The sequence below is a fragment of the Microtus pennsylvanicus genome, chromosome 1 (genome assembly GCF_037038515.1).
Source record: "Microtus pennsylvanicus isolate mMicPen1 chromosome 1, mMicPen1.hap1, whole genome shotgun sequence".
NCBI classification, from domain to species: domain Eukaryota; kingdom Metazoa; phylum Chordata; class Mammalia; order Rodentia; family Cricetidae; genus Microtus; species Microtus pennsylvanicus.
Window position 1 is genome coordinate 189,360,492 of NC_134579.1, and position 18,878 is coordinate 189,379,369.

Consider the following 18,878-nt stretch of genomic DNA (forward strand, 5'->3'; position numbering starts at 1 on the left):
TGGGACTTAGGTCCCCTGGGGCAGAAACTACAAAATGGTAGTTTACATCCCTGGTATATTCTAGATAGTGTCCTCAAAGTTGGACTGCAACTGCTTAGAAAGGTTTCTAACCAGCCACAGTTCTAGAGTTCTTTGCATTATTTGTATGAGACTTGACAATTTTAAGCTAAGGTTTTAGGAAATGTGTGGGAAGGAAAGTGGTTCCTTGTGACCTTGTGTATCTTTAGGCCAACTCCCAGTGAAGATACCAATATCTGTAATGACAGCTCACCAGTTATTAGTACTTCTGGCTGATGGAGGCTGAACAATAAGTGACGTTCCTGAGATTGAGCTAACAGACTGGAGAGACTTGCTTTGTATTTGAGTCCCTGGCTTGTTAAAAATTCATGCTGTCCTTCCGCCCTACAGAGGTACACTAGTGTTTTGAAGCTAAGTGCTTCTCAGAAGAGGTTGGGAAGCCTTTTGCCTAAATAGTGGCTTTTTGATTTTTCTGCTTCTTTAATCAAAATTATTTTCGTAGTAACATTAGATGAGGGGTCACCCAAACTTGGACTTGATGCATCTCTCGCCTCCTTGCAAGTGCTTGACATTGCAAGTGTGCTGACAACTGGCTGAAGATGGCTTGCATGTGGCGGTTTCATGAGGTTCACAAGTCAAACTTAGGTCACACTTGGCAGAAGGCCCCTTAACCTGAACCGTTGTGTTCCCCCCTTTTCCCAGTCTGGGGGAAAATGTATTTGAGGTGTGCACTTGGCACTTGTTTTAGATGAGTATTAGGTTGAAGTGGCCTGCAGAGGGCAGCATTAGGCTGGAATCAGGTGAGACTTATCAGTGCAAAAGAGGGTAGGCTGGGGTAAACTAATTCCTGTGGGAAAACGATTGCACCAGTGGACATGATTTCAGAAATTCCAGCTGTAGCACAAGAGGAAAGTGCTCTGAAAGTACCAGGTTATCTTAATTTCCATTAGTGTCGGTTTCAGTTGTGATTCTTAGTTCAGCAGGATTTCAGAGGTTAAATTTATTGACTGCTAGTTAGAATTAAGCTAGTAGATTTTGTTTGAAATTTTTCTAGTGATTAATTGCACTGTCTTATGCAAATAAATTAAAAATACTTGACTTTTTTTAAAATGTTTCCTGAGTCATGCTGTACCTGGTTTGAAGCTTGTGTAGAGAAGGTTGATCTTAACTAGAGCTCTTGCATTTGCCTTCTGAGTGCTAGGATTAAAAGGCGTGTGTCACCATCCTGGTTTTGAAACGGTTTCTCGGTGCAGCTGGGTCTGTCCTAGGACAACTTCATATACCAGGCTGATCTCAGTTTAGAGATCCACCTACCTCTGCCTTGTGCACCACCACAACCCAGCCTAAACACCTGACTTTTAGTGCTTGAAATTTAAATTTAGAGGTGGAAGCAATTTGGTTTTCCCCTCACAAAAAATGTAAATAGGGTTGTAACTCTCGTCAGATCCCTCTGGCCAGTTATTAAAATTCTTTGAAAGGTTTTCCTTTTAAAGATCAATATTCATACCTTGAGAGCAGCAAATTTTGGGTAACATATAGTTCTAATTTTTTTCTGATTGAATTTTCTTATTTTGCTTTTTAAAATCTACAAGGGGCTGGGCGGTGGTGGCGCACGCCTTTAATCCCAGCACTCGGGAGGCAGAGGCAGGCGGATCTCTGTGAGTTCGAGACCAGCCTGGTCTACAAGAGCTAGTTTCAGGACAGGAACCAAAGCCAAAGAGAAACCCTGTCTCAAAAAACCAAAAAAAAATCTACAAGGGGGCTGAAGAGTTGGCTCAAGGGTTAAGAGCACTTGTCATTGTGGGAGACTTGATTTTGGTGTCAACAGCCACATGGTGGCTCTGGTTCTAGGGTACCTGACACCCTCTTGACTTCCGAAGGCATATGGTTTATACACAGACATACACGAAGGTGAAACAGTCATACAAGTAAACACGTCTAAAGAGTAACTGCAGTAAGGTTTAAATGAAAAACTACTTAAAGTACTACCTTGATTTTATGTTTTTAATTATTTAGTCACATCACGGACATTTCTGCCTCACATTCTCACTCCAGCCATTACATTCTCTCTAGTTTACCTTTATGTATGCGTGGTCTAAGGATATGGGCGAGTGCACTAGGAGGCCAGAGTAGGATGCTCTGCATCCTAACCTGTCGCTTTCTGTTTACTCTTGTCACAAGGTCTTTTGCTGAGCCTGGAATGAGGCTGGTGGCCTGCAGTCCTGGGTGATCCTCCTGTCTCTGACTCACCACAGCTGTGCAGGCAAGCACTCGGCTTTTTAAGTGGGTACTGAGGATTTGAATTCAAGTTCTCATGCTTGCGCATTGAGCACTCAGCCATTTCCCCAGCCCTGTCTTTGTCCTAAAGAAGCAGGTGCATTTGAGGACTTGATCTGGGGCTTAGGCTCAGTTTAAATATTTTTGTCTTTGTTGTAGAATTTACACTCTGTTGCTCATGAAGTCTCGGGGCTGAGCATTTTTATCATGTGCTTTGGTAGACTGTCAACTGGGATTACTGTAATTGTGTATTGGGGGGGCACTGGGGAACAAGTCTACTGGCATGCTTGGCTGGTATCATATTGGCAGACTCTAGACTTGAGATGGGCCTCTGTGCACATCCATGGGATCCTATCTGGTTGCATTTATCGAGTTGGGAAGACCTGTCCACTGTGGGTGGTGTCATCCTCTGGGATTCTGTACTGTAGACATAAAGGGGGCTGAGTGAAATATGTGTTTGTTGTTGTTCACTTTTCACCTGTAAATGAGATGTTAGCAACTGCTTCAAAGTCCTGCTGCCAACTTGACTCTACTGCTGCGATGGCAATGGAATGAACTGTGACCCAGAAGCTGTGTTTCTCTAAAGTTGTTACAGAGCAAAAGGAAAAGAAGCTAAGACACTTAGCAGGGACTCTGCTACCAAACTGCATCCCCAGTCCGACTACAACTAGAACATTGAAACTACAATGTATTCCTAGAGGAAAAACGCTTCCAAGTGGAATATGTTTTAGTTAGGATTTTCCTCTTCACTGTTTTGTGTGCTACATAAGTCACAAAAGGTTCCAGAGCAGTCAAGGGATGTGCTTGGAGATTATCTCTACAGAGCTCCCTGCAAGCATCAGTTACTATGAGACAGTCTCTGGTGCCCAGAACAGTGCTTACAATGATAGGCACTGAGGTATTTTGTTAGTTAGATGAATAAGGTTTAATAGTTAATTTATTTATGGTCTTTATTTTAAGGCTGAATTGCTCAGTCCTTTTTGGACTTTTTATTTTCTCATGTTCCTTTCTCTCTGACAACAAAAGTCAATTTCTCTTCTTTTCAATTCCACTCTAGGGAGCAGGGCAGAGAAACATATCCTATCACAATATGGGGTACATGGCTCTAGGAGTCTGAAAAAAATTTAAAAGCTATTTTGAGATCTGGGAATAGTAAAAAGCATGTGAATTCAGGGAAACTATTTTTACATCGCAGTAATTTCTTTTTGAAGCCTATTTATTGGGGCATGCCAACAGAACAGTATTGGGCAAGTAGTGTGAATTAAACATTACACACATTATTTGTCTTTTTATTTTTCATCTCTTAGCTCAACCGCCCCTCACTAAAATTTACAAATGGATGTAAAAACCCTGTTTATACCTGGTTGACTTGTTAGAGAAATACTGAATAAAAGGCCTGTGATATTTCACATTGCTGTCACCAGGTTAAAAGGAACAAAATATGCATAAAATAAATAACTGAGATCCCTAGGGGGAAAGTAAACTGTTAACATACAAAACAGCACCGGTTAGAAAACCCACCTTCTCTCCCAGACTTGAAGCTGGGTAAACTGGGGAATTTCAGGGCGGATATTTTGCTAAATGGGTACATGTAGCTTGCTGGGAGGCACCACACATGGCTGTAAAGTGTCGGATTATGTCACTGATTCGCAAAGGAACACACAGATGATTCTTAAGAAAAAATGTCTAAGACCTCTTTCAAATGGCTGTAGTTTGAAATAAAGTCATCAGTCAAAATACTCTAAATTTTGTCATGTAGAGACTTAACACTGAGTTGCATAGTGTGTGATTTTTTTATTTGCAAAATTAAAAATTTTAGGTTTATCTACTTTTGTGTGTATGGCTATTTTGCTTGCATGTATGTCTGTGCACTGTGTGCATGCTTGGAGCCCACTGAGTCCAGAAGAAGGCACTGGATCCCCTGGGACTCCAGTAACACATGGTGTGAGTTGCTTTGTGGATACTAAAAAGTCTGAGTCCTTTGGAAGAGCAACATGTGTTCTTAACTACTGAGCAATCTCCCCATCTCTACAATTTTTATAGTAAATTAGAAATTAATGTTAAAAATATTTTAGTAAGAGAAAAAAGGCAAGAAGGGAAAAAATGTTACTATAAATGGCAAAGTTTTTTTTTTTTTTTTAGAGTGCTATTTATTCCACCATGTTGGGGTCTGCCAGCCAGACAAAATTGTGATCGATTTTCCTCCTTTTTCTGATTATTTTCTTCCTTACTGGAAGACAAGTTGAAAATAAGTACAAGTACACCGAATATCATCAGACAGATTCACTTGTGCGGCGTCGAGCAGAACCAGAACCCAGTTGCTGCTTTCCCCATCGTCTTACTGAGGTGAAGAGGCTCCTCGTCAGCAGCAGCCCATGTAATGTGCAGTTACAGTGCTGAGGCTTTCTCTCCAGGCAGCGAAATCAAATTCTCCATGTGTGACCGAACCCTCACGAGGCTGGAAGATGTACATTAGGGGCTGAGATGGAAAGGAAATACATAGACTGATTTGGCTCACTGAACTTTACTTGCCTCGTATATGAAAACCTCACTAAACCTCAAGCATCCATGAGTAATACTTGTCTATTAAAAATAAGTTTCAAGCCAGGCAGTGGTGGTGCACGTCTTTAATCCCAGCACTCAGGGAACTGGGAGGCAGAGGCGAGTGGATCTTTGTGAGATCAAGGCCAGCCTGGTCTACAAGACCTAGTTCCAGGGCAGGCTCCAAAGCTACAAGGAAACCCTGTCTCAGAAAACAAAAAAAGTTTCAAAAGCAAGTTTGGGTGGGAAATGCTAATTTTTAAAGAAAACAGAATTATATATTAATATTTATAATACTTTAATTTAAAAATTCCTTTCTGTGAGAAGTGAAGACCCTCCCTTTATTTAATAGCAACAGAGATAGTTTATTTTACAATTTTGCACACTCAGGCATCAGCCCAGAAGGGCAGGTGTGACAATCTAGCACAGAACAGTCTCAAACCCCAAACACTTGGCTCTTCCTCCCTCTCCTACTCAATGAGGAGTCAGGAGAGAAAATCTTACATGAAATCTAGATCTCCCTTCCCCTCTGTCACTTACATTTGTCCCTTTTTACAGCAGAAACCTTGCCTACATTCTGTTTTACGCCCTGTTTATTTGAAGGCTTATCTGCTAATGACCTTGCAGGCAAGGTTAAGTCTTGGTAATTTTTGACTCTAAACTTCTGGTTTGGGTAGGAGGGGTGGAGTGGCTGAGTTTGGTGTGTGTGTCGAATAGCTAGACTAGCAGGCAGTAGCGGGGGGGGGGGCAGTGTGTTTTGTTCTTTCATAAATGGACCAAAGCTGACTGGAGGTTCCTTTGAAAATGCACCATCAGATCTTATTCTTACACTTTTAACATATAAGTGACATGGATGTAAAACAAAGTGCTGTAAACAAAGTTGTGGACATTTGAACAGGGGCCTTTTAACCTTCTATGGCAACTGTAGGCAGTTACTTTCTTGAGAATAGCTGCCTTGTCTCTGTTGCCTTTGTCGGTTGTGGCCTGACTAAACTGTGACATTCCTATTTCTTGGAAAAGATGCTTGCTCTTGCTTCAAACTTCAGGTCTAAGCTTTTCCCGTTTCAGACTTTGCCTGCAGTTAGAAATTGACATTTTAAAACAACTTTCTATTTAATATTCAGACCACAATGATACACACACACACACACACACACACACACACACACACACACACACACACACACACATTTAGTTTGAGACAAACTGTGGTTTCCCAATCTGGCCTTGAGTTAACAAGCATCTTGCCTCAGCTTCTTAAGTACAGACAGACCTCAGGTGTATGTTACCTCATCTAGTTATCAGGTGTTCCATTTTCACTTTTTATTATTAAACCTTTAAATTCCATTGATTTAGTAGGGGGGGACTGTACCCATTCCATGTCTTGTATAGTGGACAGAGGACAACCTAAGGGAGTCGGTTTCTGCTTCTACCATGTGATGATGGGGTTGAACCCATCAGGCTCAGTTGCAAAGTGTGTTTGCCTGCAGAACCATTTGTCCTCCCTGTGTTCAGTTTTAAAAGAACTTACTGAACTGCTTTCTTTCCTTTAATGTTCAGGCCAGGAACACAAGAGTAATCCAGTTTCTTTGCGTCCTCACTGCCAGACGGTGTTGCCACTTTTTACTGTGGCCTCTCTTAGAGGTGTGCATGATACCTCATGATGTCAACTTATTTGATTTGCACAAAAGGCATATACAAATTTTGGAGAACATTTTTGCAAAGATAAAGTGTATATACCGATCTGCAGGCCATTTGTTTGAAATACCAGGCAAAACTCTCCTGAACTGTACTCAATACATATCCCAGCAAATACTGCTGGGCACGAATGGTGAAGTCTCAAAATATAGGACCATAGCAGAGAGCCCTGCTGGACCCTCAGTAGGGGATCCAGGAGGTTCAGGAAAAAGAAGAGAGGGGAGTTTGTTTGTTCAGAAGAGTAATTTGAAGGAAACCTGTCGAGTTCTTGCCCTGTTTATGCAGTGTAATACTGAGGTGGAGGCAGAGGCATGGCATTGTTGGTGGGATTATCGTAAATGTTAACACTCACTACAAGAAATGCTAAGGGGCCGGGTAGTAGCTCAGTTGGTAAAGTGCTTGCTACGCTAGATGCCAGCTAGTATCAGGAGCTTGAATTTGATCTCTGCAAATCCATATAAAAGAAAGATATAGGTTATTCCTATAGTTTCAGCACTGGGGAAGCAAAGACAGGAGAATCCCTGTGGCTCCCTGTGGCCACAGTAGCCTAGTCAGTGAGTTCAGGCCAAATGAGAGACCCTGTCTCAAAAACCAATGTGGCAGTACCAAGGATGATCCGAAGGGTGACCTCTGGTCTCCATGTAGCATCCTACACACATTCACATACAGTCACAAACGATACACAGGAACAACTGAAGACCTCACTCAGCCACAATAGCCTAGGAGGTGGAATTTTAGAAGTTGCCAATACTTTACACAGAGCCAAGGCTATATATTGGGTGTTCTTCCATCTAATGGTGATGTCTCCATGTATGTCAAGTTGGTGAAGGCACTACATCAAATTAACTAAGGTTGGTAAAAGAAAAAGGGTTGAGTAGGTGTCTCCAAAACTGATTGAGAATGAAAACCATATAAAATGGTTGGTTATAGTTGTATAGTAATTAAGTAAGACTTTGCCTTGTCCTTTAACTAAATTAGTTCCAATTTTCATGAGGCATTATAAATAACCTTTAGTTGGTTTTTTTTTTTTGAGACAGGGTCTCTCTGTAGCTTTGGAGCCTGTCCTGGAGGTAGCTCTTGTAGACCAGGCTGGCCTTGAACTCACAGAGATCCTCCTGCCTCTGCCTCCCAAGTGCTGGAGCTAAAGGCATGCGCCACCACTACGTAGCCTAGTTAGTTTTTCAAGGCGTGATTCCTCTGTACATTCATGGCTATCCTGGAAATCATTCTGTAGACCAGGCTGGCCTTGAACTCAGAGATCCTGTGCCGCCAAGCCTCGGCAACCATGATGACCAGGTCCTTTAAAACTGTAAGCCAAAAATAAAACCCTTTTCCCTTAAGTAGCTTCTGTCACACGTCACCACAGTGAAGGAAACTAATACAAAAAAATGGGTAGCAGCAGTGGGGTGACTGATGTGAGAAATATGGACATTGACTTGATCATTAGGGTGTGTCAGGAGGAATGGAGGTGAGTGTGGAGGTATAGGCTCCAGAGAGCCCTGATGGGGCCACCGCAAACCCTGGATGTTCAACACAGAGCTACAGAATTTGATGTGGGCCTGCTGGGTGGGAGTCATGTTCTCTCCTGGGCATCCTCCTGCTGCTTAGCTTTGTAATGGGAATGCTTACTCTATGTATTGTGTGCTGCTGATGGAACTCTGATTTTACAGGGGCTCACAGTTAAAAACACTGCCTCGAGTGGAGTGTGGTGACTCACTTTTAACCCAAGCACTCGGCGGACAGGGGCAGGTAGATCTCTAAGAGTTGTAAGCCAGTCTGGTCTACACAGTGAGTTCCAGGTTAGCCAAGGCTACATAGTGAGATAAAAATTGTCTTGAGTTGAGCGGTGATAGTGAATGCTTTTAATCCTAGCACTCAGGGAGGCCGAGGCCTACAGATCTCTGTAAGTTCAAGGCCAGTCTGGTTTACAGAGTGAGTTCCAGGACCGACAAGGCTGTCACACAAAGAAAACCTGTCTCAAAAAAGAAAAAAAAAGTCTTGAAACTTAAAAAGAATAGATTTCAAATTTTTTCTGTTTTGAAACCCAGTCTGCTGTATCCCACGCTGCCTCAAACTTGCTATATGACCAAGAATAACCTTAAATTTTTGATCCTCCTGCCTCCCCTTTCTAAGTGTCATAATGTCTCATTTTTGTGTGCTTCTGTGGAATGAAACCAGAGAAAGGCAGGCACTCTACCAGTTGAGATATACATTCCCAGACTGACCAGACTTTTTAGCAGGGGCTTGATAAGGTTTATGGAAACTGTGACTGGAGAAATGCCTCAGCATTTAAGAGCACATACTATTCTTACAGAGAACCCAAGTTCAGTTCCCAGCACCCACAAGCAAACTCATACACGTACGTATGCATGCATGGACTGTTTAGAGGATACTTATGAGAATTTTTGAAGTCGGATTAAATGCATTTATTATTAGGAACATTCTATTGACCATGTCTCAAAAACAAATGGATACCAAAGTGAATAACACGTTTTAAAATATCAGAGTCCACTATCAATCACCTACAACACTCCACATTTAAAGTTATTTATAATGGGATGGGTATAGTGGTGCACGCCTTTAATCCCGTCACTATGGTGACATGTGACAGAAGCAACTTAAGGGAAAAGGGTTTTATTTTTGGCTTACAGTTTTAAAGGACCTGGTCATCATGGTTGTCAAGGCTTGGCGGCACAGGTTCTTTCTGTGGTAACGCTGCTGTTACAATCAGCATGTTAGGAAGCATAACTGTTTGGAATATGATCAGAAAAATATTCATGAAAAACAGTGCTGTTCTTACAGGAGTTCAGATTGCAAAAATTATGGGGTCAACAGGACTTGTATCAAGGTCCCGGGTCGGGGGGGGGGAGGACAATGAGACCATGCAATATGTTGCAGGTCATATGTGTAGAGCTTCTGCATGGGTTATGGGCTATGCATCATACTATGAAAGTAAAACCAAACCTTAGAACTTTTGAAATGCCAGAAGTGTAGGATGTCTTCAGAGGAAAGCAGAAGAAACTGAATAAAACTGGCTCAAGCAAGAAGTCACATATGGAGCAGGGAACAGGGATATTATGGGTGGGTTTATCAAAAACCTGTTAGGGCCTGAGATGGTACCACTGCGAGCCCTGAATGCTAGGCAATGACCTACATAGTTTAATATCTATTCTGCTGGGTTTAGAAAAGATTCTAAACCATCTCTAGAATAACTGTAGTTCTAAAACATCAAACTTAAAGCAAAGTTATCATGAACACAGGATTACTATTCTTGTGCTTATAAATTTAAAACACATGAGAAAGAAAGGTCAATTCAGAGAGGGGTCATTTTGACTATGGCTTTGTCATATTTAATAGTTAAAAAAAGTTTTTAGTAATTCTTTTGAGGATAGTGTTATTCCATTCTACAGAATGAACAGAAGATGGCAGCATTGCTTCAGCAGTTAAAAACATCTGGATCCTGAGAAGGGATGGGAGTGGACTGGCTGAGTCACAGCAGCAGGTGTTATTGTGTGCACAGAGCACAGCAATGCTCCTGTTTCCTGCATGAGGTGTGTAGAAAGAAAACACGAAGTCAGTCTGTTCAATGCCTCTAAAACCTGCACACATTAGCGTACTTTTTCCAGGGTAAGAGGATCTTCCCTGTAGAAATGAAATGGGTCAGATGCTGAGGTTCTTAATGAGATTTTAAAAAGCTGTGCACGGGTAACCAAGAGCTTGGCTCTACAGCTGTGGGGGCTTAGTCTCTGTTTTTATGGACTGGTAATTTTCTAAGAATAATAGATGTTTGTCTTTATTCTCAAAACATTAAGGAGATGTTAGTGATGAGTAAGGACTTGGATCTCAGGTGAGTAGAAATGCAAGTATTTTTTTTTCTTTTTTTGATTTTCGAGACAGGGTTTCTCTGTAGCTTTTGGTTCCTGTCCTGGAACTGGCTCAGACTGGCCTCGAACTCACAGAGATCCGCCTGCCTCTGCCTCCCTAGTGCTGGGATTAAAGACGTGCACCACCACCGCCCGGCAACATGCAAGTATTTTTTTTAAAATATTTATTTATTATGTATACAATATTCTGTTGGCGTGTATGCCTGAAGGCCAGAAGTGGGCACCAGACCTCATTACAGATGGTTGTGAGCCACCATGTGGTTGCTGGGAATTGAACTCAGGACCTTTGGAAGAGCAGGCAACACTCTTAACTGCTGAGCCGTCTCTCCAGCCCCAACATGCAAGTATTAATACATATTTGTTTCAATGGTTTGTGCCAGAGAACAGCAATAGGTTAGGGGATAACTGGCCTCAAGGTCCCTGATCATTAGCAGCCTGGCTTGTGGATCTTTTTGTGGAGTCGACATGTATGCATGCATCCAAACTCAACTCTTAAAGTGCACGTGTAAATAAGTACATATGCATTATGTGTAGATAATTTGTAACCTTTCTTAGTTTATGTCATTAAGTTTAATGAGTTGTTAGAAGTTTCTGGAAAATAAAATTTATTGACTAAGAAAGAGAAAGAAATAAAGACCCACACATATTTTATTAATGCCTATATTAAAAAAGAGGCAAGTTTTGAGTTAAATTGGAAAGTCACTTTTATCTTCATATTTAAGACTCTATGTTTTTCGACTTGTGAGAGATTCCATAGTGATGCTTGCCACCATGTCTGAAGACCTGAATTTTATTCCTGGGACCCACACAGTAGAAGAAGAAACTTACATCTACAAGTGCCTTTTCTCCCAAACAGACAAACAAACAGAGAGAACTCTATGCCCTTAGAAGACTGCCTTTCATATGCTGAGCAAGGCCTTTCCTACCAAACTGTATCCCCAGTTAGAAGTCTTGTTTCAATGCTGTGTCTCCAAATTTTACTCTTAAAAGATGGATTTATATTGCTCATTTTTGGACTTTAATTTCCTCATGTCTACTTATAATTTAATCTGGGCAATGATTGCTTTTTAAAATTCTCTCTTGAGGAAGCAACCCTTTATAATAGCATGCATTTGACTGTGTGTTCTAAACAGAACATTTTATTAATATGCTAACTCATTTTCCATTGAAAGCAGAAGCTATCACATACATAAATACAGCTTTTACGGCTTCATGAGAGTCCTAAAGGTGAGCAGGCAATGTAGTCTGCTACTTGGGGGCTTATATCACTGTCAGGGTTAATATATGAGAAATAACGAGTTGAGTGTGAGCTTGAATAAATGAAAACCATGGATGTTTAATAATGCAGTCAGGGGTTTACTCTGAGCTCCATAAATAGTGTGAGGGCATATATGATCTTAAAACCTATTACTTCACTGTTCTTTTTACATATGCCAGGTCTCCCCAGCAACTAATTGTGACAAAGGTACTGGTAACATGTTTCATGTCTTTTGAGGGAATGAGAACTTTAAATTGGACTGTTGTGTAAGAGATTCTTAGTGTATCTGTAGGGCTCATGACGGGGCTTCAGGTTGATTAGTGAAAACTTCTTAGGTTGTCCACACAAATCTCTTTGAAAAGTGGTAACTTGGAGAGGGGAATAAAATTAGCTTAGAATATTTATGTGTTGTAGTCTGTCTTTCCCTATAGCTGTCTGTCTGTCTAGCTGCTTTTCGGCACACATTGATTTTGCGGTCAAAGGGGGCTCAGATATGAACCTTAGTTTTATAATTTTATAATTGAGAGACAACAGAGAAGTGTTTAATTCTAAGGAATCCCAGTGGTTTTATCTAAGATGGGAATGATAATAGTTGTTTTACAATGTTCTGTGAGAGTTAGCTGGGCTGATGGTATGAAATGTTTGGGGTAACATCTCGAGCATAATTGGTGGTAGTTATCATGATGGTACAGAAATATTATAGCAGATATGTATGTATATATGATATTTTAAAATAATATCATTGTGTTACATTTTATTTGACAAAGCATAACCTATGTAAAGATAGTTTTCAGATCTGTTAAAAGTCAGATATCCCTAAAGGAATAAGTTACAGCTTTTATTTAAACAGCGCCTGAGACAATATATTTGTGTAACCTTCTCAGAAAGGGTTTATAAATAGCTTTCATAGGCATGGATTTTATTAGGGTCCCAGTCCTGAGGGCTCCATAGAAGCTAGTCTAAAGATTATTTAGAAAGATTATGGAAAACTGCTCTGCCTCCTGAGAGTTTGTGCCTGTTCAGATTCCTGCTCTTGGCTTCAGCTCTCGACTATGACTTGGTGCCTCTGGAGCTAGCATGCTTGTTAAGAGCACTGCCTGTGACCACTGAGGGCTCTGCTACTCTGCACAGCGTAGTACCGAACACCACATACATACTAGTGTAACAACACGTTGCCTTACTTTTTATTTCTGTAGGGTTTTTTTTTTCTTTTTGTTTTGTTTTTTTTTTTTTTTTTTTGAGCTGGGTTTTTCTGTGTTGCTTTGTTGCCTGCCCTGGAACTAGCTCTTTTTTTTTTTTTTTCAAATGTCAATCATACTTTATTATTTTTATTTTTTATTAGATTTTTTTTTTAAAAAAAAACAATCCAAATTTCCATTCCCCCCTCCCATTCCCTCCACACACCTTCTCATCACAACCCCCTCTAATCCTAAGAGAGGGTAAGGCACTTTGCTTTGTGGAAAAGTCCAAGGCCCTCGCTACTACATCTAGGCTGAGCAAGGTATACATTCAAAGAGAATAGGATCCCCAAAAAGCCAGTACAAGCAGTAGAGACAAATCCCAGTGCCACTGCCAGTGGCCCCTCAGTCTGCCCCAGCCATCCAACTGTCAACCACATTCAGAGGGACTAGTTTGGTCCTATGCTTGTGTAACTAGCTCTTGTAGACCACGCTGGCCTCAGACTCACAGAGATCCACTTGCCTCTGCCTCCCGAGTGCTGGGATTAAAGGTGTGTGCCACCACTGCCCGGTTTAATTTAGTTTTGTTTTTAACTATTTAGAAAAACAAAATGAACGCTGGCAAGATGACTCAGAGCCACCACTGCGGATGAGGACTTGAGTTTGATGCCTGGGACTTATGCGGTGGAAGAGGAAAACTGACTTTTGCAAGCTGTCTTCTAACTTCCATATGCACCTCATCACGTACACATCCCTGCTCTCCCACAAGGAAACGATTAACACAAAGAAACAATGTTCACTTCATTAAAATATTTGTGAGGCGTAGGACTTCTCTAGAGTTCTTTAGTGTTCAGTTCTTATGTTTTGTTTCCATTAGACTATTTCTTTGAGCAAAGAGGCCAGTCCGGTTCTGGTTTTACCCTTCTGCCCTTCCCTCCCTCTGCTCACTCCTCTTTTGTTCATCTCACATTCGCTGCACACTGCATAGTTAATAGGGATCGCTGATAGCCCTCTAGCCTAAGGTCTGGGCTCTCTGTCTTTATCCACCTCCAGCTTGATGGGGAATCTTTGTCAACCAATTATCTTTAAGAGGCGGGACCAAGTTAGGATGCGAGGGCAACCTGGCTGCGGACATCTGTCACCCCATTGATCCCCAGGGTTTATTCAGCTAATCTGGCTGGCTAGGCAGGTGTCCCTTTCCTCCCTCACGGCTCCGTGTGTCCATGCATGCTTGGTCGAAGAGGACGACCTTCCCCCAAATAGAGGAGGACCGGTCTTCGGTCAAGGGTAAACAAGTAACTGTGCTCCCTGCTAGAACCTCCAAACAAGCTCTCAAGAGGTGGGATCAAGTTAGGGTGTGGCTTTCTGGGACTTGGAGAAAAGCTGTGTGCTCTCTCTGCGAAGTTCCCTTGCAGCACAGCTGAGCTTGGACTTCTCATTCCTGTGTCGTGAGTTTGTCCCTTATAATAAATAAAAATATGATTGTTTTATCTTTTAGCTACCCCGGTTATTTCATGACCCGAGATAATTCAACACCAGCTGATGCTGAAGTTACTTCAATATAGTGGCCATTCTCAGAAGTTCTCTGCACTTTATCCTACGGCCACAATGGCTATTTACATGCTGCAAAACTGAGTGCTCCATCACTGCTTCTCAACTTCCTTGACTCCTCAAAAGCACCGGACAACTGATTGCTTCCACTTCAGTGGAACACAGTTTTGGGTTGTCTTTTAGGACACTATAATCTTTGTTTTGTTTGTTTATTGTGTTGCTTTATTATTTTTTCTGCTTTGTTGTCTTCGTTCTCAATCACATTACTGATTCCTTTTGTTTGTTTGTTTTTGTTTTTTCCCAAGATTTGCTTTGTTTATTTATTGTGTTGCTTTATTATCTTTCTGCTTTGTTTTCTTCTTTCTCAGTCATATTACTGATTCTTTTTGTTTGTTTGTTTGTTTTTTTTTCCAAGACAGGTGTCTCTGTGCAGCCATGGCTGTCCTGGATAAAACTCACCCTGTAGACCAGGCTGGCCTCGAACTCAGAGATTTGCCTGCATCTGTCTTCCAATCCCTGGGATTAAAGGTGTGTATTACCACTGCCTGGCCACATTACTGATTCTCCTGTGCTTTTCTAAATACTGTAGTTCTTGGACTTTCTTCCCCAAATCTCCTCTCTGTGAAGACTCCCTTTACCTATTCTGTGCACATACTCATATATCTATGTACATAGAAAATTGGAAGCCTTTTTCAGATGATACAGATATAAATTTATCTCCATCCTAGAACCCTCCCTCATCTCCAAGGATGTCTCCTCATCAATCATTTGACAGTTCTACTTGAGTGACTACTAGCTTCTTTAGTCAAATCTCTGATCTTCTTTTCCTTTTTTATTGAACTATATATTTTTCTCCACTCCCTACTTCTCCCCTCCCTTTCTACTCTCTCCCATGGTCTCCATGCTCCCAACTTACTCAGGAGATTCTGTCTTTTTCTACTTCCCATGTAGATTAGATCTATGTATGTCTCTCTTAAGATCCTCATTGTTGTCTAGGTTCTCTGGCACTGTGAATTGTAGGCTGGTTTTCTTTGCTTTATGTCTAAAAGCCACTTAAAAATGAGTACATATGGTATTTATCTTTCTAGGTCTGGGTTACCTCACTCAATAAGATGTTTTCTTTTCTTTCTTTCTTTCTTTTTTTTTTGCTTTTGTCCATTCTTACAGGTAAAATATGGAACCTCAGAGTTGTTTTGATTTGCATTTCTCTGATGGCTAAGGAAGTTGAGCATTTCCTTAAGTGTCTTTCAGCCATTTTATATTCCTCTGTTGAAAGTTCTCTGTTTAGGTTTGTACCTCGTTTTTTTTTTTTTATTGGATTATTTGTTCTTTTGATGACCAATTTCTTGAGTTCTTTGTATATTTTGGAGATCAACCCTCTCTCTGAGGTGGGGTTAGTAAAGATCTTTTCCCATTCTGTAGGCTGTCGTTTTGTCTTGTTGACCATGTCCTTTGCTTTATAGAAGCTTTTCAGTTTCAGGAGGTCCCATTTATTAGTTGGTTCTCTCAGTGTTTGTGCTACTGGCGTTATATTTATGAAGTGGTCTCCTGGGCCAATGCGTTCAAGTGTACTTCCCACTTTCTCTTCTATGAGGTTCAGTGTGGTTAGCTTTTTGTTGAGGTCTTTGTTCCATTTGAACTTGAGTTTTATGTATGGTGATAGATATGGATCTATTTTCATTCTTCTACATGTTGAAATCCAGTAATGCCAGCACCACTTGTTGACTATGCTTTATTTTTTGCATTTTGTTTATTTTACTTCTTTGTCAAAAATCAAGTGTTTGTCGGTGTGTGGATTAATATCTGGGTTTTTGATTCAGTTCCATTGGTCCTCCTGTCTGTTCTTATGCCAATAGCAGGCTGTTTTCAGTATTGTAGCTCTGTAGTAGAGTTTGAAATAAGGGATTGTGATGCCTCCAGAAGTTCTTTTATTGTACAGGATTGTTTTGGCTATCCTGCGTTTTTTGTTTTTCCATATGAAGTTGAGTACCGTTCTTCTGATGTCTTTGAAGAGTTTTGCTGGGATTTTGATGGACATTGCATTGAATCTGTAGATTGCTTTAGGTAAGATTGGCATTTTTACTATTAATTATACCTACCCAAGAGAATGGGAGATTTTTGCATTTTCAGGTGTCTTCTTCAATTTCTTTCTTCAAAAATTTAAAGTTCTTGTCATACAAGTCTTCCACTTGTTTGGTTAGAGTTACTCTGAGATATTTTACATTATTTGTGGCTACTGTGAAGGGTGATGTTTCTCTGATTTCTTTCTCAGCCCATTTATTATAGGTGTAAAGGAGGGCTACTGATTTTTTTTTAGTTAATCTTGTATCCTGCTACATTACAAAAGGTGTTTATTAAATTTTGGGGTCCCTTATGTAAACTATTGCATCACCAGCAAATAGTGAGAGTTTTACTTCTTCTTTTCTGAGTTCCATGCCCTTGATCTCCTTTTGTTTCTTATGGACTAGCTAGAACCTCAATATTGAATAGATATGGAGAGAGTGAACAACCTTGTCTTGTTCCTGGTTTCTGTGGAATCGCTTTGAGTTTCTCTCCATTTAGTTTAATGTTGGCTGTTGGCTTGCTGTATATTGCCTTTATTTTGTTTAGGTTTGTTCCTTGTATCCCTGCTCTCTCCAAAACCTTTACCATGAAGGGATCATGTATTTTGTCAAAGCTTTTTCATCGTCTAATGAGATGATCATGTGCATTTTTTCCAGTTTGTTTATATGGTGGATTACATTGACAGTTTTTCATATGTTAAACCATCCCTGCATTTCTGGGATGAAGCTGACTTGATTATGGTAGATGATTTTTATGATGTGTTGTTCTTGGATTCAGTTTGCCAGTATTTTATTGAATATATTTGCTTCAATGTTTATGAGTGAAATTGGTCTATAATTCTCTTTCTTAGTAATGTCTTTCTGTGATTTGGGTAGCAGGGTAATTGTCGCCTCATAAAAAGAATTTGGCATTGTTCCTTCTGTTTCTATTGTGTGTAATAATTTGAGGAGTATTGGTATTAGTTCTTCGTTGACAATCTTGTAGCATTCTGTACTAAAATGGTCTGCTCCTGGGCTGTTTTTGGTTGGGAGACTTTTGATAAATGTTTCTATTTCTTTAGCAATTACAGGTATATTTAATTTGCTTATCTGGTCTTGATTTAATTTTGTAAGTGACATTTATCCATAAAATTGTCCATTTCCTTTAAGTTTTCCAATTTTATGGAGTACAGGTTTTTGAAATATGACTTAATGATGCTCTGGATTTCCTCTGTGTCTGTTGTTATGTTTCCCTTTTCACTTATGATATTTTTAATTTGAATATTCTCTCTTTGCCTTTTGGTTAGTTTGGATCAAATTTCTGATCTTTAGTAAGGTAACTTACTCTACTCTTTTCTTTGTAAAATGGTTAAACACTATGACTTATTATTATTGTATGTTGATACTATTTGTATATTGTGTATTGGTGCTTGTGTGGACATTAGAGGTCCTGGGACTCAACTCTGGTCATGAGATTACAAGGCAAGTCCTTTACTCCCTGAGCCATTTTGTGTTCTAAGTTGATATACAAAGTAATGGGATTCATTTGGCGTTTTATACATATGTGTCATTGTACTTTGCTCTCGCTTCTTCCCCTTTCCCTTACTCTGTTTGTCAGTCTTCCTTGTTACTGTTTAGCATCATCCTGAATTCCTGTGATCAGGGAGGCGGGGGGTGGGGTATATGAAAAGACATCAGCTGTCACTCAAATTCCATTCCAAAATGGCGGAAAAGTCACTTCTATGAACAATGAAAAGGATTCTGTGCTGATGAGAAGGTTGCTCTAACCACTGAAGATAATTTTCAGTCCAGGAATCACTAAGTTAGAAAAAATATTCTTCAGGGACTACTCAGGGACTGGCCAGACAGGTGACGCCATAGTGGAGTTTTTCTTGGAGTCTACTAAATACACTGTACAGTTTCAGCTCTGCTGCTTTAGAAGGTTATGTTAGCTCTGAGGACATGTCTTTGAGCACATGCCACTCTCCCAGAGGACCAGGGTTTGTTTCCTAGCACTTGCATGGTGTCCTACAACTGTCTGTAGGTTCAGTTCTGGGGGATCTGATGCCACCTTCTAGTCTCAGTGGGTACCAGGGACATAAGTGGTGCACAGACCTGCACATGAGCAAAAGATCTGTTTACATAAAAACAATAAAGAGATCTTTGAAAAAACATTATGTTAATGTAGCCTGACAGAATTTATAGATAAGATCTACCTTACTGGAGGAGATACCCTTTGGTAGTTGCCACTGAGTCGGAGCTTTTCAGGGATGGCATTAGCGGGAAGGAAGCTAAGGGGTTGGGGAAGGCTATAGACAGTAGTGAAATGTCACTACCTTTATTATCTCCAAACGCTCAATACAAGGCGCAGGTGTCCCTTGTATGTCCTTATTTGCTCCAGAAAATCCATTCCCATGGCTCTCCAACTCTG